The 6,672-nt window shown below is 38.7% G+C and overlaps 1 pseudogene; it reads right to left on the bottom strand.

The window, feature by feature from the left end:
* Positions 1-932: 932 nt before the first annotated feature.
* LOC145537262 (U2 spliceosomal RNA) lies at positions 933-1,071 on the bottom strand (annotated as a pseudogene).
* Positions 1,072-6,672: the final 5,601 nt, after the last annotated feature.

Raw genomic sequence — 6,672 nt, 5'->3', positions numbered from 1 at the left:
GTGGTGAGTGAAAAAGTTGGCTTAAAACTTAACATTCAGAAAGTGAAGATCATGGCATCCGGTCCCATCACTTCATGGCAAATAGATGGGGAAAAAATGGAAACAGTGACAGACTTTATTTTGGGGGTCTCCAAAATCACTGCAGATGGTGACTGCAGCCATGAAATTAAAAGACACTTGCTCCTTGGAAGAAAAGTTATGACCAAACTAGACAGCATATTAAAAAGCAGAGACATTACTTTGCCAACAAAGGTCCATCTAGTCAAAGCTATGGTTTTTACAGTACTCATGTACTGATGGGAGAGTTGGACCATAAAGAAAGCTGAGTGCCGAAGAATTGACGCTTTTGAACTGTGGTGTTGAAGAAGACTCTTGAGAGTCCCTTGGACTGCAAGGAGATCCAACCAGTCCATCCTAAAGGAACTCAGTCCTGAATATTCATTGGAACGATTGATGCTGAAACTGAAACTACAATACTTTGGCCATCTAATGCGAAGAACTGACTCATTTGAAAAGACCCTGACGCTGGGAAAGATTGAAGGTGGGAGAAGAAGGGGACGACAGAGGATGAGATGGCTGGATGGCATCACCGACTCGATGGACATGAGTTTGAGTAAGCTCCAGGAGTTGGTGATGGACAGGGAAGCCTGGCGTGCTGCAGCCCATGGGGTTGCAAAGCATCAGACTCGACCGAGCAACTGAACTGAGCTGAATGTCACATTGCTATGAAGTTGTTTCATTTTACAAAAGTATCAGTCTACAAAAATTTGGAAATTAAAAAAATCTAGAAACACTAGATTCTTCTCTTTGCCCTCCTCCTCCTTCTTTTTCTTCTTCTCCTTATCTTCCCATTCCTCCCTCCACTCCCCAATTTCTTCTCCTCCTTCATCTTCTTCAACATAAAATCTTAAACAGGACTCTGTATGATGAATAACTTTTTAACCAATGCCATCAAGATCTGATGTTGGTTTGTTAATTTTAAACATCAATTAAAGCATTTCCAAAATATACATATAGCTCATACAGCTTAATATACTACACTTGATCTTAGCCAAAAGGCCGAGAAGCGATATACAGCTTAATATAAAAAAAAAAAAACACAATTGAAAAATGGGTAGAAAATCTAAATAGACATTTCTCCCGAGAAGACATGCAGATGGCCAACAGGTACATAAAAGATGTTTAACATTGCTAATTATTACAGAAATGCAAATCAAAACTACAATGAGGTACCACCTCACACAAATAAGAATGGCATCATTAAAAAGTTTACAAACAATAAATACTGGAGGGGATGTGGTGAAAAGGGAACCCTCCTGCACTGTTGGTGGAAATGTAAATTGGTACAGCCACTATGGAAAATAGTATGGAGGTTCCTTAAAAAACTAAAAATAGAACTACTGTATGTTCCTGCAATTCTACTCCTGGACATATATGTGGAAAATATGAAAATTCTAATTTGAATAGATACATGCAACCCAATGTTCATAATAGCACTATTTATAATAGCAACATAAATGTCCATCAATAGATGAATGAATGAGGAAGGTGTGGTGTATATATATATATATAGTAATACATACATATATATATGAAAAATTACTCAGCCATAAAAATGAAATAATGCCATTTGCAGCAATATGAATGGACCTAAAGATTCTCATACTAAGTGAAATGAGTGAGTAAGACAGAGAAAGACAAATCTCATGTGATATCACTTATATGTGGAATCTAAAATATGACACAAATGAACCTATCTATAAAACAGAAACAGACTTGCCAATGTAGGAAACAGACTACTGGTTAGCAAAGAGGAAAGGGGGAATAAATTGTGAATTTGAGTTTAACAGAGACACACAACTATATATAACATAGATAAGCAAAAAGGACCTACTGTATAGCACAGGGAACTGTGTTCAATATCTCATAATAATTTACAATGGGAAAAAGTCTGAAAAAGAATATATATATATATATATATGTAACTGAACCAGCTGAAACGTTATAAATCAGCTATACTTCACTTAAATAAATAACTGAAAATATTAAAAATTAAACATAACTTAAAAAATCAATTAAGTCAGTTCAGTCGCTAAGCTGTGTTTGACACTTTGCAATCCCACGGACTGCAGCACGGCAGGCTTCCCTATCGATCACCAGCTGGGGAGCTTGCTCAAACTCATGTGCATCAAGTCACTGATGACATCCAATCATCTCACCCTCTGTCGTCCCCTTCTCCTTCTGCCTTCAATCTGTCCCACCATCAGGATCTTTTCCAATGAGTCAGTACTTCTCAACAGGTGACCGAAGTATTGGAGCTTCAGCTTTAGCATCAGTCCTTCCAATGAATATATTCAGGACTGATTTCCTTTAGGATGGACTGGTTGGATATTCTTGCAGTTCAAGGAGTCTTCTCCAACACCACAGTTCGAAAGGATCAGTTCTTCCTCCCTCAGATTTCTTTAAGTTCCAACTCTCACATCCATACATGACTATTGGAAAAACCATAGCTTTGACTAGATGGACCTTTGATGGCAGAGTAATGTCTTGACTTTTTAACATGCTATCTAGATTGGTCATAGCTTTTCTTCCAATGAGCAAGTGTCTTTTAATTTCATGGCTGCAGTCACCATCTGCAGTGATTTTGGACCCCCCAAAATAAAATCTATCACTGTTTCCATTGTTTCCCCATCTATTTGCCATGAAGTGATGGGACCGGATGCCATGATCTTCATTTTTTGAAAGTTGACTTTTAAGCCAGGATTTTCACTCTCCTCTTTCACTTTCATCAAGAGGCTCTTTAGTTCCTCTTCGTTTTCTGGCATATAGGTGGTGTCATCTGCATATGTGAGATTCTTGATATTTCTTCTGGCAATCTTGATTCCAGCTTGTGCTTAATCCAGCCTGGCATTTAGCATGATGTACTCTACATACAGGTCAGTTTTCATTCCAATCCCACAGAAAGGCAATACCAAACAATGTTCAGATTCTTTGAACATCGCACTCATCTCACGTGCTAGCAAAGTAATGCTCAAAATTCTCCAAGTGAGGTTTCAACAGTAAGTGAACTGAGAACTTCCAGATATTCAAGCTGGGTTTAGCCAACGTCCATTGGATCATAGAAAAAGCAAGAGAGTTCCAGAAAAAACATCGATTTCTACTTTATTGACTATGCCAAAGCCTTTGAGTGTGTGGATCACAAAAACTGTGGAAAATTCTTCAACAGATGGGAATACCAGACCACCTTACCTATCTCCTAAGAAACTTGTATGCAGATTCAGAAGCAACAGTTAGAACCGAACATAGAACAACGAACTGGTTCCAAATTGGGAAATGAGTATGTCAAAGCTGTATGTTGTCACCCTGTTTATTTAACTTGTATGCAGAGTACATCATGTGAAATGCCAGGCTGGATTAAGCACAAGCTGGAATCAAGATTTCTGGGAGAAATATCAATAACCTCAGGTATGCAGATGACACCACCATTATGGTAGAAAGCGAATAGGAACTAAATAGCCTCTTGATGAAAGTGAAAGAGGAGAGTGCTGGGTTAAAATTCAACATTCAAAAAATGAAGATCATGGCATCCGGTCCCATCACTTCATGGCAAATAGATGGGAGAACAATGGAAATGGTGACAGACTTTAGTTTTGGGGGCTCCAAAATCACTACAAATGGTGGCTGCAGCCATGAAATTAAAAGACATTTGTTCCTTGGAAGAAAAGATATGACAAACCTAGACAGCACATTAAAAAGTAGAGACATTCTTTTGCCAACCAAGGTCCATCTAGTCAAATACATGGTTTTTCCACTAGTCATGTATGGATGTGAGAGTTGGACTATAAGGAAAGCTGAGCACCAAAGAATTGATGCTTTTGAACTGTGGAGTTGGAGAAGACTCTTGAGAGTCCCTTGAACTGCAAGATCAAACCAGTGAATCCTAAAGGAAATCAGTCTTGAATATTCATTGGAGGGACTGATGCTGAAGCTGAAGCTCCAATACTTTGGCCACCTGATGGGAAGAACTGACTCACTGGAAAAGACCCTGATGCTGGGAAAGACTGAAGGCAGGAGGAGAAGGGAATGACAGAGAATGAGATGGTTGGATGTCATCAGTGACTAGATGGACATGAGTTTGAGCAAGCTCTGGGAGTTGGTGATAGACAGGGATGGCTGGTGTGCTACAGTCCATGGGGTCGCAAAGAGTTGGACATGACTGATCAACTGAACTGACTGACTGACTCTACATATTAGTTAGGTAAGGCTGTATATTGGTGACGTACTCCTTTCCCAAATTGGAACCAGTCTGTTGTTACATGTCCAGTTCTAACTATTGCTTCTGGACCTGCATACAGATTTCTCAGGAGACAGGTAAGGTGGTCTGGTATTCCCATTTCTCTAAGAATTTTCCACCATTTGTTGTGATCCACACAGTCAAAGGCTTCAGCATAGTCAATGAAGCAGAAGTAGATGCTTTTCCAGAAGTATCTTCCTTTTTCTATGAACTGACAGATGTTGGCAATTTGATCTCTGGTTCCTCTGCTTTTTCTAAATCCAGCTTGAACATCTGGACATTTTCGGTTCATGTACTGTTGAAGTCTCACTTGGAGAATTTTGAGCATTACTTTGTCAGTGTGTGAGATGAGTGAAATCTTGTGGTAGTTTGAACATTGTTTAGCATTGCCTTTCTTTGGGATTGGAATGAAAACTGACCTTTTCCAGTCCCGTGGCCACTGCTGAGTTTTCCATATTTGCTGGCATATTGAGTGCAGCACTTTCACAGCATCATCTTTTAAGATTTGAATAGCTCAGCTGGAATTCCATCACCTCCACTAGCTTTGTTCATAGTGATGCTTCCTAAGGTCTACCTGACCTCGAACTCCAACATGTCCAGCTCCAGGTGAGCGATCACACCATTGTGCTTATCTGGGTCATTAAGATCTCTTTTTGTATAGTTGTTCTGTATTCTTTCACCTCTTCTTGATATCTTCTATTTCTGTTAGGTCCATACCATTTCTGTCTTTTATTGTGCCCATCTTTGCATAAAATGTTTCCTTGGTATCTTCAATTTTATATTTGAGGAGATGACTACTCTTTCCTATTATATTGTTTTTGTCTATTTCTTTTCATTGATCACTGAAGAAGGCTTTCTTATCTCTCAGTGATCTCTTTAATCTCTTAAGAGAAAGAGATCTCAGTAATCTCTTATCTTTCCTTGCTATTCTTTGGAACTCTGCAGTCAGATGGATATATCTTTCCTTTTCTCCTTTGCCTTTTGCTTCTCTTCTTTTCTCAGCTATTTGTAAGGCCTCCTCAGACAACCATTTTGCCTTTTTGTACTCCTTTTTCTTGAGTATGGTTTTGATCACCACCTCCTGTACAATGTTACGAACCTCCATCCACATTTTTCAGGCACTCTATCAGATCTAATCCCTTGAATCTATTTGTCACTTTCACTGTATAATTGTACGGAATTTGATTCAGGTCATATCTGAATGTGGCATACCTATAGTGGCTTTCCCTACTTTCTTCAATTTAATCTGAATTTGGCAATAAGGAGTTTATGACCTGAGCCATGGGCAGCTTCCAGTCTTGTTTTTGCTGACTGTATAGAGCTTCTCCATCTATTCCAAGTCATCTTGAAGTTTACCTCAAAGATGATAGGGATTTTAGAAACTTTCCAAAATAAGGAAAAAAGATAACTTGAAAATCAAAATATATGTAGAAGAAATAGAAGAGTGCTATGAAGAATCAGAGCAAAGAATTTAGTCCAAAGTAATTTAATTTTGTATCAAACATTAAGAAATACAAGAAGTTTCTCAAATATTTTCTTGTGTGGTTCTTATCCAGACTGAGCTTGAAACTTACAGAACTTTATCAAGAAATCTATCATTTTCATTTTTCTTATGCAATATATAATGGGATTTGACAGAAGAATTAACACCATGTAGAAAATTGATATGGCTTAGTCTTTTTTTATATATATACTTATATATTTATTCCAGTGGGATGAAACTCCTAGATCTAGTTACGGTTTCAAAAGGAACACACGTTTATAAAGTGGACAAGTCATGCCATCTTGCCACCCCAAACCAGAGCAGACACATCGACATGGGTAATGATGACCAGCCTCCTGTTTTCCACACTGATACAGGTACGGCATATTAACCACACTGATACAGGTACGGCATATTAACCAGGTAATATTTTAACCCATTAGAGCCAAGATTTGTACTAAATTTGTAACTTTCTGACCAATGGGCTTAAGAAGTTAACACGTGTTCTTTATTCGAGTTCTTCGAGCATGATGCATCTGTTGGCATGCACTACCTATTTCCCTGCTTTGTATGTGTCGCAGCACTCTGTTCTTAAATGACACATTTATTCATATGCATTATTTTCTGCCAGTTGTCTATTACATCTTTTTGGCACCTTCTGCCATGCCAAAGCTGATTTAAATCTTTGTATGGGCTGGTTTACTGTCTTCATGTCTTCCAAGGCTCCATGTCCTACTTAGTAAAGCCTTTCTCCTTTCTGTGTGTGGTGGTGGTGGTTTAGTCACTAAGTCATGTCCGACTCTTGCGACCCCATGGACTGTATCCTGCCAGGCTCTCTGTCCATGCGATTCTCCAGGTAAGAATACTGGAGTGGGTTGCCATTTATTTCATAATT

Source organism: Giraffa tippelskirchi, chromosome X, assembly GCF_054371585.1.
Source record: "Giraffa tippelskirchi isolate mGirTip1 chromosome X, T2T-mGirTip1v1.2.pri, whole genome shotgun sequence".
NCBI classification, from domain to species: domain Eukaryota; kingdom Metazoa; phylum Chordata; class Mammalia; order Artiodactyla; family Giraffidae; genus Giraffa; species Giraffa tippelskirchi.
This window is presented reverse-complemented; position numbering and strand designations above follow the sequence as displayed.